Here is a 15933-nt window from a genome sequence, read left to right on the forward strand (position 1 = left end):
AATAATTCGTTATTTTCTTCTGATAACAAATATATATAGTTTGTGGGGTATATTTCTTATAGTTATTGAATAATTAACAAAAATTCATTTTGTTCCATCTAAATCTAATGTATGTATTTAAATGTTAATGTTGCTATGGTGATAACTATACATACTATGATGGAATATAATGTATCAATTTTTTTTGTTCTTTCTAAAGCTATTGTATGTATTTAAAAGTTAATGTTGTTATGGTGATAACCATACCATGAGGGAAAGCATTGTTTCCAATTATTGGCAAAGTTTGTAGCAAGGACAGTAGAATCTAACAGGACTGCTACATCGCAGTCTATGTCACACTATTTGCCACGCCTGGTAGATAACTGTCTATGTTTTTAGAGGTTATATGATAGACATTAATACGTCTAAAAACAAAAAACTTCAAAACTAATATGAATACGTCTAGGATATAACCTCTAAAAACACACAGCAAACGCATAGACTATAACAACAGCTAGGCGTGGAAAATGGTGTGACGTAGTAGGCTGTCACAACAATGGATGTAGCAGTCCTGTTAGATTCTATTGTCCTTGAGTTTGTAGTAGTATTTAAAAATTCACTAACAACTCTGGCATTATGTGCTGGTGCTCCGTCATATTGAAAATATATCATTTGAGACATATTTAGTGGCAAATTGTCGATCAAAGGCTCAATGTGCTGCCTTAATATATTGAGGTATTTCCCTGAGTTTAAGTTTTTATGGTAGATACTATATGTCAAAATTCTATTATCTAAAAGGGCACACCATACATTGAACCCCAATCTTCTTTGAACACTCAGAGACTTCATCGGTCCAGATAACATTTTGAACAAACAGCAGATTATTTAATTTTTTTAAATATCATCTACAAAATTCTAATCTTCGATTGACATCTCCGGTACGTAAATAATGAGTTAGTCCCGCTTTGTATGGTTTATACTTATTTTTCTTTCATATTCGGGAGCAGCGGCTTTTGGGTCAAACGTCTTGTTGCAATTTCTCTTGCAGGTCATTTTGGTATGTTTTTGTATGTGGTTTGGGGAAGGACCAAATATCTATTAAATTTTCTGCTAACCGGCAGAAGGTTCTTACAATTCTGCGGCTAACGTCACATTCTTATCTGATAACATATAACAATCCATCATGTTACATTTTTCATAATTTTCGAAATTCATTGTAAAGTTTTATTCAGTTTTGTTATACTTTGACACTTAACATGCTGGTGCATCGTACCAGCACATAATGCCAGAGTTGTTATCGAATTTTTAAATACAAACTTTGACAATTATTTGATACATTATGTTCCATCATAGTATGCATGGTAATCACCATAGCAACATTAACTTTTAAATACATACATTAGTTTTAGATAGAACAAAATGAATTTTTGTTAATTATTCAATAAGTATAAGAAATATACCCCACAAACTATATATATTTATTATCAGAAGAAAATAACAAATTATTTTAAGTCATAGCCAACTATGGTTTCCATTTAAAAAAATAAAGTTACGTCTAAAATCTCGAAAATAAATGATGGGAAAAAAATTCTACCTACGCCACTGAATTCTTCGTAAAAAGTTGCCCATATAATGTTTTATTTATAATACTCCATCTATGATAATAAGTGAGATAATCGCGATTGTCGTTTTTGCAAAATTTTCAGTTTTTGCCGATAGGGCGAAAACAAAAAACGATAGCTGTTCGGAGTTTTCGGCATTAGCATTTTCTCGAAAAACGAGATCATGACATGTAAGCTACTTTTTTTCTATCTCTTTTAGTTTCAGAGATAGCCTATGCGGACATCGAAATTGGGACACCCTGTACAGTACGTACCCAGGCTGTAGGCTTGCTTAATTCGAGGTGTCGGGCAGTATACTCCTGCTCCTACCCCTTCAGGCGTTTTTGATCCATCTGTGTACAAGCAAATGTCTGCCCGAACCAGAGAATTTTCATTTTCGATCCAGGACTGCCGGTCAGGCAGTACAATCTGGTATCGAGCATTAATCACTGATAGTGATACCGCCAAATCTGACGGCATTGATAGCACAGTATCAATGTTTATAATGTCTTCCGCAGCCCATTGGTAGGACATGTCGGAACAGTTTTGAGCATATTGCTTAAATCTGTAAATGGTTGTTCTAGCCACTTTCTCTATATGCAAATGCAGAGGAGATAGGCCAAGCAGAACCTCCATTGCTAGAGTTGGCGTTGTGCCTATCGCACCAGAGATTGCCAATCCAGCTACTCGTTGAATTCGTGAAAGTTTACTGATAGCTGAAGTCTGTCGGACTTTCCTATATCAGGCTGCTGCTCCGTATGTGATCATAGGTCTAACCACAGTCACATAGAGCCAGTACAGTCTTTCAGGGGTAAGACCCCAATTTTTTCCACAAAGACTGCGACAAGTCCACAAGGATAGTCTAGCTTTGTGCAAAACTCCCTGCAAATGTCCATTCCATGACAGGGTTTTGTCTAGGATTACTCCTAGATATTTGACTTCCTTTGAGAAAGGAATTTCTTCACCTTGGATAGTTGGGCGGATTAGTCCATCCAACTTTAGCTTCCTGGTGAAGGGCACAACAATTGTCTTTTGCGGGTTTATTGAGAGGTTCTCTCCCTTACATTATTCTATTCTATCCACAACAGAATTTTTTTTTTAATGGGAAATTGGAAAAATTGTTATTAAAAATCTGTTTCACCTGGATATTTTAAATTTGGTATAAACCAACTTAAGTTATTCCATTATGTCCCCAAAAAGTTTCATTTCTTAATTCCGAGCCGTTTCAAAGAAACAATCTTTTTCTAACTTCTTGAAATGTCTAATTTTAAAGAGGCGTTTTATAACATTTTTATAAAAAAAATTGTTCAAGATGGAATCTTTATATTTGGTATAAGCTAACCTTAGTTATTTTATTATACTCTCACAACATGAATTGAAAACAGATCATTTTTTGAATTGTTAATTTTTAAACAGGAGTTTTATAACATTTTTATAAAAAAATCTGTTCAGGCTGGAAACTTTAAATTTGATATAAACTAACCTTAGCCATTCTATTATGTCTCCAAGAAATTTCATGTCTCAATTCCAAACCGTTTCGGAGAAAAAAGTTTATTTTAAAAAAATGTAAAAAATATGAATAAATCAAAATTGTTAGTTTAAAGTGACGTATTTTTTTTTCGGCGAGATCTAACCCAAAAATCACCATCAAAAATCAATTTTCCAGATAAAATATTTAAATCTCTTTCGAATTATGTTCCATTAAACGTAGATCGACGCTCGAACTAGATATCGCGAGGTGCTTTTTTACCCAAACCTTTCCCCTTTTACACGTTTCAATTTCGAACTGGAAAAGGGGGTCTCTTTATAATACCGGAGGGGGTTAAAACGTAGATTTCACTCAAACATCTTTTATTTTGTTCGCAACTGAAAATGTACTCGCTTAGTTTCTGTCGCTAAAACGATAATAATCCTTTTAACCTTTTTCCCATTCTTTCTTTTCGCTCTAATTTGATAATATTCATTCTTCTTCTTGCGAGTTAATTGAAAACCTAATTTCATTCATATGATGAGATAAAATTAGAACGGAAAATTACCATCATTCTCCTTTTGACGTTTAAATGGAGGAAGATAATACTCCGTCAGAGTTATTAAATTTCTAATATAAATGGAGGGGTAATATTCTAGTGATATTTTCGAGTATAGTGTCCATCCAACCTAAGTTCTCCAAGGTAATGTAATCCTTGTTTAAACAGTTCCTTTAGAATATGTCTCCGTTTAACCTCCAGGCTCTCCAGGGACAGCTAAGTGAAGTGATGGAAATGTATTCATCAAATAATAACCGAGACGTTCCAGATATATTTACTATGTTTACATTTGCAAATATACATAAACAAAGATAAATAAAGGTTGTAAATATTAAAAACAGTTTTGGTTTGTTTTCAAATTGATTTTAAATAGGACAATTTCTAATTGGCAGTTTTTGAAAATAAATTGTTTTATAAGTACGAAGGCTTTTACGGCCGGTGTGAATTAAACTAAAATTAGAACTAAAACTAGAAACTTTCGGGTTTTGCCGTGCGTCTTTTAATAAAAGGTTTGACGTTTCGGATGCCATGTTGCAACCTTCTTCAGAAACTGGTTCGAAGTGACGAGATCAAAAATCGGTAACTATATATAAGTCGGAAAAACTAATTAATAATCAGTTAACGCTAATTACAAGCTAATTAATAACTAATTGCGTCGCGTCCGGTGTGAGGCGGGAAGAGGTCTTCGTGTTCACCACCATCTTCCATGTTCTGCTAAGCTCCCAGCCATCCTCTCTGTTAACGTTATTTTTATGTCGGTGGATCTCTATGGCTTCTCTTGTCAGTCTTTGGTAGTATATATATAATTAAGTTTATTGCTACCAAATCAGCAATACATTCCACAAACAATTAAATTTTTAGCAATACTACAATTACATATATCACATTACAATACAATACATTTTATTTCCTATCCTACCCCTCCCCATCTCCTCCCCGCATCTCCCTACGCTGCCTTGTCGCCACCACCTCCCTCATCCATTCTCTTCCCTCTGCCCCCTCCCCCAGCACCTATTTCCAGCCGATCACCTCCTCTCTTAGCTCGTCACACTCCCTCGGTAGGTGCTCCAACGACTCCCACTCCCCCCCACATAGCCTACAACCCCTCTCCTCATCTCTCATCCAATACCTATTCGCTCTCTCCTCATTGCCGCATCTGAATCTTGCCACCATCCTCTTCCCCTCCTCATCCCCCTCCACCGACAGGTACTTCGGCAATCCCTCCGTTATTATTTCCTCGTACTTAGGGTTGTACCTGCTCTCCCTTATCTGCCCCCTTCTTTCTTGCCTCTGTACATCTCTATCCCTGCTCTTCAGCTCTTTCCACATCTCAATCCCTTCCCTCCTTCTATCATCTACCGCTTTCACTGAGTACCCCACCCTTCTGAAATATTCCTCCCTCCCTCGTTGCCCGTAACCCCCTTTCCCTGCCTTAATCTCTTTCCAGCACATCGTCTTTGGTAGTATCTGTTGCCCCTAGCCAGCACCTTTGTTTGTTCGAAGTCTATTCGGTGCCCCTCTGCATGGAAATGTTCCGCAACCGCCGACTGCTGGATCTTCTTCAGCCTTACATCCCTCTCATGCTCCTTGATGCGGACAGTCGACGTTGCGTCCAGTTTGGCCAACATAAACCTTCCCACAACTACACGATAATCGATAGACTCCCGCTCCTTTTAATGGAGTTAGTTTGTCCTTGGCTATCGGGAGTGTGTTCCGAATTTTGCTGACCGTGCCGTACCGCACTACGATGTCGTTCTTCTTGAGGTGCCTAGCAATTCATTCCGATACACCTGAAACATAGGGAAGACAGATAAATCCAAGTGATTTTGTACTTACCGTGACCTCTTTCTGCTTTCGCTGCTTGATGGCCTGGTTGATGTCCCTCGAAGTGTATCCATTCTTCTGCAGCACGCCTCGTAGAAAGTGTTGCTCCTTCTTCAAGTTCTCTCCTTCACATAGTCTCGCTGAAATAATGTACGGATCACGGACCTCTTCTGTTGAGGATGATGATGTGAACATGCCTGTAAATACCTGTTGGTATGGGTCTTCTTTCGGTATACACCAAGTTCTATATCTCCATTTGTCGTCCTGGTGACCAACACATCTAGGAAAGGTAGTTTTTTGGCAGTTTCTGTTTCCATGGTGAACTTAATCATAGGATGTTCCAAGAATCCAAGAACTCTTGGAGCCGTTTTTGACCATGTTGCCATATCACAAACGTGTCATCCACATATCGTAGCCATAGTTTTGGTTTCCACTGGCTCTTCTTCAAAGCGTCCTCTTCGAATAATTCCATGTAGAAATTAGCTATAACTGGCGATAGTGGAGATCCCATGGCTGCCCCTTCGAACTGCTCGTAAAATTCTCCTTTTCAGCTGAAATACGTCGACGATAAGCAATACTCCACCAGATCTGGCACGTATTCTGGTAAACCCTCCGGAATGAGTTTTCGGCGAAGACCCTCTACAGCATCCTTAACTGGTACCCTAGTAAAAAGGGATTCCACATCGAAACTTACCAACATATCCCCAGCCTCCAGCTTTACACCTTTTACCGATTCCATAAAATGTGTAGAATCCCTGACATATGATTTCGTGTTACCTGTAAAGGGAGACAGAATCTTTGCAAGATGTTTGGCCAGCTGGTATGTTGGGGAGTTGATGGCGCTGACGATAGGGCGGAGGGGGACGTCTGGTTTGTGAATCTTCGGCAGTCCGTAGATTCTTGGTGGTACCGGCGCCTGCACAAACAAACCTTTCTGCTGTTCTGCTGGAATTTCTGTGGTTTTTATCAGTTCCTTCATTTTTCTAACGATTTTATCTGTGGGGTCCTTCTTGATCTTCCTGTGGGTGGCTGGGTCCAGTAGGTTCATCATTTTGTCGTCGTATTCTTTCCTGTCCATAACAACGGTGGCATTCCCCTTGTCTGCTGGTAACACGACGATTTCTGACTTTTCTTTTATAGATCGGAGTGCCTTCTTTTCACCAACCGTCAAGTTGGATTTTGGTGGTTCATCCACTTCGCAGATGATTTCCTCCTTTGGGACCTTCTTCGGGGCGATTGCGTAGTTCAATCCTTTGGCGAGCACAGAGGTTTCGTCTTTCGTTAGTGGGACATTCGATCTGTTAATGACGATTGTTTCTACTGGTAAACTATTACTTTTCTTCTTTTGCGACCGGCGTTCCAGAGATTCAAACTTCTTGATGTGTGTGTCACGGGTCTTCTGAAATTCGCGATTAGCCTTCTCCATTGTTAGTCTGTCCACTTTGTCCCAGTCTTCTCCGGATATACAATTGGAAAGTGAGAGGTGGGGTCGTAGTAACTTCTCACTTATTTTTTGTAGATCATTGAAGGTCTTGTGGATTCTTTCTCGTAGGAGTGCTTGTTCTGTCCTAATCAAAATTCTACGTGCTGCAGAGGAGTCGATGTGGTGCTTCACCTTCAAGAAGGTTGGCGTTACTTTCTTCTCTCTGCATCTTCGTAGAAAGGCCAAACTGCTCAACAGCTTGCGTTGTCTAATTCGTGAGTTATCCAAATCCTTGATTTCAATCAAGGACGGAACGGTTTGAATTTGAGAAATTAAATGTTTTGGGGATATAATAGAAGAGCTAAGGTGAGGTTATATCAAATTTAAAGTTTCCAGGTTGAACTAATTAAAAGGTTTTTGATTGAAGTGAATGAAAACGTTTGATGTGCAAATCCACAATGTTGGATACAGGTTGATAGCATGTGGTTAGTTTGTGCAGGTCTGCCTCGGCAGCAACACAGGGACTGACGCGAATTACGTGACATTAAAATATGTCAGCAATCACACAACAGTATTGAGATATATGCTCAATACTGCTCCACTCAGTATCTCTACACAGTAACACATTAAATTATTCCTGATCATGTTGTAATTTCACATCAAATTATAGAAAATTAAAAATATTTTTTTATAATTTAATATAAATCATATCAAGATAATTCAATGTCCTCTCGTATATTAATCATATTTTGCTTTATCTTTATGATCTAACTCGAAATCCCGGATTTATAAAGTCCTTTGAGGGTCGTTTATTTCCCGGGGATTGTTCATGACAGATATGAGGCTATAATTTCTATCGCGTTTGATTTGTATTTATGCTTAGACAATGCGTTATATGATGTTATTTATGTTGAGAATACATTTTCGAAAATTTCTATAAATGAAGATGAATTCGTGCTTAAAATAGTTAGTTTATAATGAAAGTGATGATAAAATTTATGATTCGAGACATTTCCCCTCAATCTCGCCTAATTGAAACGCGATAAACCGCAAAGCCGCAGCTGCGGCTACCTAACCTACAATATCAGAAAACATAATTTTGTTAATGCACCCCACCTGATGGAATATTTGCTTCGGCATACCATCGGATGTGGTTTTCCTCTTTCCCCGTAGGCGTCGTTTCCTAGTCCAACAATATGCGCAATTCTTTTTTCACATATTTTCGAAATTACTCATTTATAAGAATACCCAATATATTTTTTTAGTCAAAATGTTTTCGCAAAATACTCTTCATCACCAAACGATTTATTTTGATCGAAACGTAAACATTTTCTAAAACTTCGACGGCTTGTTGATTTTAAAGTTTGTTTTTGAACGAATTTAAACCTTTAATTCGATTTTTAATTTCTAATTTTTTTTTGAAATAAAAATGGTATTATTTAGACGAATAAAAATTCTTGTTAATACACGAATTCGTTTTAAATTTTTCCGATTATACGAATACTAGTTGACTTGCGTGAACCATCGAATACCGAGAACTCCGAAAGTTCTTCAGTCCGTAACAGAACGCGTTCCTGAAAAGGCTGAAAATGAAATAGAAACAGATCGTGCGCGTTGTGCAACTTTGATAAAGCTATTTTTCAAGATTTCGTTTTCTTTTTTAGATTGAATTATTCGTCAAATTAAAGGTAAGTTTGATTATGAATTTTTAATATTTCAATTTGATTCCGACAAATTGGGGAAGTTTTATGAAAGCGATTTGTTACAGAAAAGTTTTAAATCACCAAATTTTTTCTCTTTTCGTCATATTTTTGTATATAATTTTTTTAATGGAAAGTTTTTATACAATTTGGAACCTTGCCAAGATGTTCCAATAAATGTCACGAACTGCAACGTCAAAATGTTAAAATCATTCCATTTTAAAATAAGATTAAAGAAACATTATTTTCTACGAAATGGATCGGAATTGAAATCTGCAACCTTTTCACATTATAACAGATTGTTAGAGGATGGGTTATGCCAAATTTTAAGTTTCTAGGCCCAACGGATTTTTTATAAACATTTTTATAATGTGCTTGTTTAAAATTTGACGATTTTTAAAAATTAAGTTATAAAAAAATTTTTTTCTCAAAAGAAGTTTGAAAACGGGAAATGAAATTTTTTGCGGATGTAATAGAATAGCTTATACCAAATTTAAAGATTTTTTTTATAAAAATTTTATAAAACGCCTCTTAAAATTTCACATTTCAAAAAATGAAGTTAAAAGAAAATGTTTTTCTCCGAAACGGTTTAGAACTTTATTTCATAAAGTTTTGTGGGGATATAATAGAATAAATATAAAGGTTTGATATAAAGGTGTGTCCTAAAATGCTTCCTAAGGGAGGTAGAGCACTTTGAAGAAGACGTTCAATATGTGGTTATTTCTCATTAGTTCAAAAACTACTAGGGTTAGAAACACGAAATTTTGCATATTTAGCTATTTTTACGGGGCGAATACCATAATCGAATGAAAAATTAGAAGGAATGTGCAATTGCGGAAATGAGGGATAGGGTGCGCAATTTATTTCTAATATTTTTTTTTGCTTTGATCTTTTCACTATTTTAACCTCAAAATTAGAATCTACGGAAAAAAATACATAAAAACTGTTCTGCTTATAAAATGGTCTACGACCTCTCGTTTTCAAGATAAATAATACTAAGTAAAATACTGCACACAAACATGTGTATTAAACTATCACTAAAAATCTTAATAAATATGAGGGAAATATGCAAAATTTCGTGTTTCTAACCCTAGTAGTTTTTGAAATAATGAGAAATAACCCCATATTGAACGTCTTCTTCAAAGCGCTCTACCTCCCTTAGGAAGCATTTTAGGACACACCTTTATATGAACTTTTCTTCATGATTTTTTATGAAGAATTACCCCTTCAAATATATGAACGCAATTTCCGGGCACCCTGTATATTAAGATTAGCTGTCCCTCTTAAAAATCGATGAATTTTTTTTAAACGGTAGGAATTGACTCAAAAGATGTGTTAATGATAAAAAAAGTGCGGAAAAGTGTAGTACTTACCGAAAAATCACTTTAAAGTTGCGATTCGACGTTTCTTTTTGGAAGTTAAAAGCAATGTTAAAATTGCATTTTCGTATTAAATTCTAACCTGAAATTGTTTAATTTATACCCACGCACAAAATAAAAAGTTATTTTCACTAAACTTGTTGAGATTTCAACATATTTTCTGATGAAAACCTTGTTTCTTAGGCTATCGATGCAGAACGACAATGAAATGGCGTTAGATAGAATTGTTTCTACCAAATGTGTGTTAATAGACTTTGTGTTAATGGATTGTGTATCAATTATTCTGTCAAATGACTGAAAGCTCTTTGCAATCTTTATGTTGTAAATATAAATGATAAATAAGTATAGTAGCTTATTTAATAGTAGTTTAGTTAAATTAAAATAGTTATTAAAAAAGACATGGTTACAAAATAAAAATAAATAAATGGCCCGTGTGACGATAGCAACAAACTGTGTATTTAACCAAATGACAATTACAACTGACAACACAAGCAATGTTAACCATGTATTTTCTCGTATTAAATCCTAACCTCAAATTGTTTAATTTATACCCACGCACTAAATAAAAAGTTATTTTCACAAAACTTGTTGAGATTACAATATAATTATTCATAATGACACCTATGTGAAGTTAGCCCCCAATTAAACAGAATTTTACATGTATAGTATTTTAATTATAACATGAGAACCAGTGAACCGATTTCGATAAACAATGTCTCATTCGAAAGCTTAATCCTTGGCCAATACGAAAGTGGAAATGCCCGATTGACGATGTGACGATAGCAACGATAGCAACTAATCTTCCAACAACAAATTTTTATCCGCAATTTCCTATCTATTTTATTAGCTGATATTTTTCTTATTATTAGAAATAGCAGAATACTAAATGCACCATATGAAAGCTTGATTCTTTCTTTATGAAATCGTCGGTCCTCGTTTGCCACTATGTTAATATTAAAATCAATAAAAGATGAAGAACACCGCTCTGTACGTAAAATAGCTTAATATTACCAAACTTCAAGCCCTTGTGCAATTGTTATCAAACCGAATTTTAAGAAACTGTGTTCACAATCAGAAAGAACGCTCCTTCAAATATCTTAATCCGGGTTTTTGTCGGTCAATATCTATTAGCATCATGTTTAAATCACCTTTAATATACATCTCTATATATACAGAAACGTTTAATTGCTCTACCTCTAAACAACTTTCTTATTTGATATGAGGAAAACTATACAAGTATATCATGAAGTTATAGACTTACACAAGGACGTTTTTGGTCAAGAAATTACCAAATTCACACGTTTTAGCTACTTTTAAACATTGTTGGGATCAATAACTTTCTTATATCACCAGGAAAAAACTCTACAACCAAGCAGCGATAGCCGCGTGTTACACACCATTAGAAAGAGCAGAAAATTGTAGATAAGATAGATCTATACTTCTATAGTTTTCCCCCTATCAAATAAGAAAGTTGTTTAAAGGAATAGTAATTAAGCGTTTTTGCGTGTAGGGATGTATATTAAGGGCGATTTAAGCATGACGCCGATAGACATTTACCAATGAAAACCCGGGTTAAAATAGTTTAAAGAGCGCTCTTTCCGAGTATGATAATAGTTTTTTAAAATTCGGTTTAATAACAATTGCACAAAGGCTTGAAGTTTGGTAATTTTAAGCTATTTAATCTAAGTACAGAGCCACCGCTTTGTAGTTTAAGTACAGATTGATCCTAGTATTAACTATCGACAGACAAAGACCGGTTTTAGATAGAGAAAGAATCTCTAATTATTATCTCGAATTATTTCTAATAATAAGAAAGATATCAGCTAAGAAAGTAGATAAAAAATTACGAATACACGTTTGTTGCTATCGGACAAATGTGGAGGAGGCTGAAAATTAGAATTCGTAAACATAAAACTAAAGAAAATTCCAATATTTTTAAGCACCACATAAAGACTGAACATAATATAAATTATGGAGGAGTTGAGCTTTTTCATTCGTGTAACAAATTATAAAAATAATAATAACTATCTACTTATGAATGAACAAGTTCAACTTTCCCATAAACCCATCTTCGTATAATTTTACAATATACATGTTGCTTAAAAATCGTCAATCTTGCTTTTATCGATGTAATATCGCCCAAATAAGAATTTTGTGTAGAAATTAGATTTTGAGTTAGGTTAATTTACGTTTAAACTAGCGAAAATTTCCCAAATGTCGGATTAGATATGGAGAAGGGTGTGGGTCAAATATAAACACCAGCTATAAAAATAAGAATAACTATTTATAGGAACTCAATCTGTTTTTACAATTGATGACTATTGTTTATTCTGTTCTTAAGGTGGTCCCACACGACTGGTGTAATTGGCAAGTACGCAAATATTTGTGTAAACATTGGCCTTACATTGTTAATTCACGTGTAACATAAAAAATACCTATAACAATGCAAGTGTATCCGAGTAGACGAATATATACAGACGGTTCGTTATCGGATGGATACTTATTTGCGATTTCCTCCAGGTCCCGTTGCTCAGCTGGCTTCATAGGGTCGTACTTACATAATCGCAGCTATTCGATAAAATTCCGCCGCCTTATCAAACTTCTTCGCTGTGCACGATTTGTGGAAAATATATCTGGCAAGATTCCCTGGGAGATGACTTTTAGTACGGCCAGATGTTGACATACTACTCTTCGCATGACACCAGGTGGATTCGATGGATTTGTAACTTTAAATATGCAAAAAAGTTGCCTTTTCGAAACGATACAACCTTACAGCACCTTCCATCTTTTTTGTTTCCGAGTGGAAACGTGCCCATTACACACCCACAAGTACCCATCAATTGCATTTCTACCTTAATCTTTTGAATTTCTCCAAAATAAGGTTTATTATTCTTCTTTTTCAGATTTGACCAAAGGATTTGACGAATATTTCACCCTACGTTATGACCTTTTGATGTTAAAACTTTGTAACTACGAAAGGGATTTTCATCAATAATATGTGTTATTAAGTTCCAAAATAACGCTAAACTAACTAATAATTATCCTAATTATAATATTTAAGTGGTTTGAAGTCTTTTAATAACAAATTTTTATTTAACTCTCATGCTCTCTATTTAAATGTGATAACAGATTATAAACATTTCAAATAGATTTTTAGAATCTATTTGTATCTTATATTCTATTCAATTTCTTTTTTCGAATCTATCTTTGCTCCTATCTGGCGACGCTCTTGTACATAGTTAATAGACACACAGTCTATGTAACGACAGGCACTTAGTCATTATGACCTATGCGAGGTTAGCTCCAAATTTTTCTAGCCCCCAATTAGATAGGATTTTACATGTATAGTATTTTGATTATAACAAGAAAACCAGTCAATCGATTTCGATAATCAAAATCTCATTCGAAAGCTTAATCTTTGGCCAATACGAAAGTGGAAATGCCCGACTCGAAATCTCTCACGGGGTCATTTCAATGTTTGTATGTACATAATTAGTAAATTTTGAAATCGGGCATTTCCACCTTCACATTCATTGCAGATCATACTTTCGACCGAGATGTTGATGACTAAAATTGGTCAATTAGTTACGGAGATAATTGATGTGTTTAATTAATTCGTTTGTTGTGTTTTAATCAAAATCCTTAAATATTTCGAATCGGGCATTTCGACAACAGCATTCAGCCAGACACAAACTTTCGATTGAGATATAAAACATTAAAATCCGTCAAACTGTTCTCTAATTATAGTCGATTTAGTTTAAATTAATTTTTTAGCACGAGCGTTCACACGTGCATAAACAACGAGCCGAAGACGGTGTCATTCCGAGGGCTGTATAAACTTAGCGGGAGAGAATTGAAATCGAGCATTTTGTGATTTCGATAGAAGACACTTTGACGAATCGAGTGACGTATAGATTTTGATCATCGGGTACATCGTTTACGAGTTATCACCACTTAAAGAAGGTCAATTTTGTGTTATTTTCGTGTATCTTCGCATTATTTTGGCGTTTTATCGAAATTCGAAAGAGTTTTCAAATCGGGCATTTCCAGTTTCGTATTGGCCAAGGATTAAGCTTTCAAATGAGACATTGTTTATCGAAATCGGTTCACTGGTTCTGATGTTATAATCAAAATACTATACATGTAAAATGCTATTTAATTGGGGGCTAACTTCACATAGGTGTCATTATGAATAATTATGTTGTAATCTCAACAAGTTTAGTGAAAATAACTTTTTATTTTGTGCGTGGGTATAAATTAAACAATTTGAGGTTAGGATTTAATACGAAAATACATGGTTAACATTGCTTGTGTTGTCAGTTGTAATTGTCATTTGGTTAAATACACAGCTTGTTGCTATCGTCACACGGGTTATTTATTTATTTTTATTTTGTAACCATGTATACACATGTCTTTTTTAATAACTATTTTAATTTAAGCAAACTATTATTAAATAAGCTACTATACTTATTTATCATTTATATTTACAATTTAAAGATATTTTAGTCGTTTGACAGATCAATTGATACACAATCTATTAACGTAAAGTCTATTAACACACATTTGGTAGAAACAATTCTATCTAACGACAGGTAATTGTCGTTATGCATTGATAGCCTAAGAAATAAGGTTTTCATCCGTAAATATGTTGTAATCTCAATAAGTTTAGTGAAAATAACTTTTTATTTTGTGCGCGGGTATAAATTAAACAATTTCAGGTTAGGATTTAATACGAAAATGCATATTTAACATTGCTTTGAAGTTCCAAAAAGAAACGTCAAATCGCAACTTTAAAGTCATTTTTCGGTAAGTACTACACTTTTCCGCACTTTTTTTTTATCATTAACACATCTTTTGAGTCATTTCCTACCGATTAAAAAGAAAATCATCGATTTTTAAGTGGGACAGGTATTCTTTAATTTTAAGATTTTTTATAAAAAAATTGTTTTAATAAATGTCAGGAACTCAACGTTAATGGATCGATAAAGAGTAGACATATAGAGAACAAGATTGACCCGGAATCAATTTTAAAAGATGAAAAATCGAGGGTATTTTGTAAAGTAAACTTCCTGGATATAAATTTCCTTCGCGAGATCCGACGCGTAAGCTTATTTTCCCTTCATACAAGACAAATCGAAGTGTATTAATTTTAAAACTCTTTTAGATGTTTTTCTACATCATTTCATTTTTTAGTAAATTATTTTTAAAAATCACTTTTTAATAATACGAAAGTTTTTAATAAGAAAGTGTTAACGAGTTGAAAATGTTTCAATTTTCTAGTTATTATCATCCCACCAGTAACGAAAATTGAAAATTGTCTCGGTGATATTGTAAAAGTTTCAATTTGGGCAACCATAAAATTTCACCGATGCCCTGTAAGGGAGTACCAAAAAGCGTTGTAGGAGTACCAAGGTCCTTTGTAACTTTCTTGGAATCGCGCCAGGGTTGATACAAAGGTTCTGAAAACGTGCGGATACAAAGCCAAAGCACTTGCTTTCCCCAACGACGACACAGTCCGGGAAAAAGCTGACAATTTGTAGCTAGTTTATGCCACGAGAACACGAAAGAGAGTATGTACTCATAAAAAAAAAACAGTGTAATCACAAACAACTTAACAACATTAAAAAGTTAATTAATTCACTAAAATGAATCAAAAGCTGTATTAAATTGGAACTATTCAAGATGGTTAACCGCACGAGACGATATCTCCTCGTTAGCGATTCCCACTAGATACGATTTAGGATTACTAGATAGTAGGACTATCGTTGAAAATCAATATCAAGCTTTAGTTTAAACTAGAATCTGATTGATTATACCTTGAAGGCGAAAACCCTGTAAAGCTTGAAAGCTTGAATATTATCCGAAACGTTGTCATATTAATTTTACCGTACGATCTGATAATACCAAAAGCTCTTGCGTTAACATAGTCAGGCGAACGAAACTTTCGAAATTAAATTATCAGTTTGTGCATCGATTTCCTTATGTTTAATAGAGATCAAA

At 34.7% G+C, this 15933-nt stretch overlaps 1 protein-coding gene across 2 annotated transcripts in view; it reads left to right on the top strand.

The window, feature by feature from the left end:
* The first annotated feature begins 8427 nt into the window (after positions 1 to 8427).
* Positions 8428 to 15933, top strand: part of LOC111422178 (Tachykinin-like receptor at 99D) — a 57374-nt gene continuing 49868 nt past the window's right edge. For both annotated transcript variants that reach the window (XR_011639914.1, XM_071194789.1), the window contains exon 1: positions 8428 to 8542. The gene's annotated coding sequence lies outside the window, so the exon portion shown is untranslated. The remainder of the gene's footprint in view (positions 8543 to 15933) is intronic.

The sequence above is a fragment of the Onthophagus taurus genome, chromosome 3 (assembly GCF_036711975.1).
Source record: "Onthophagus taurus isolate NC chromosome 3, IU_Otau_3.0, whole genome shotgun sequence".
NCBI lineage: Eukaryota > Metazoa > Arthropoda > Insecta > Coleoptera > Scarabaeidae > Onthophagus > Onthophagus taurus.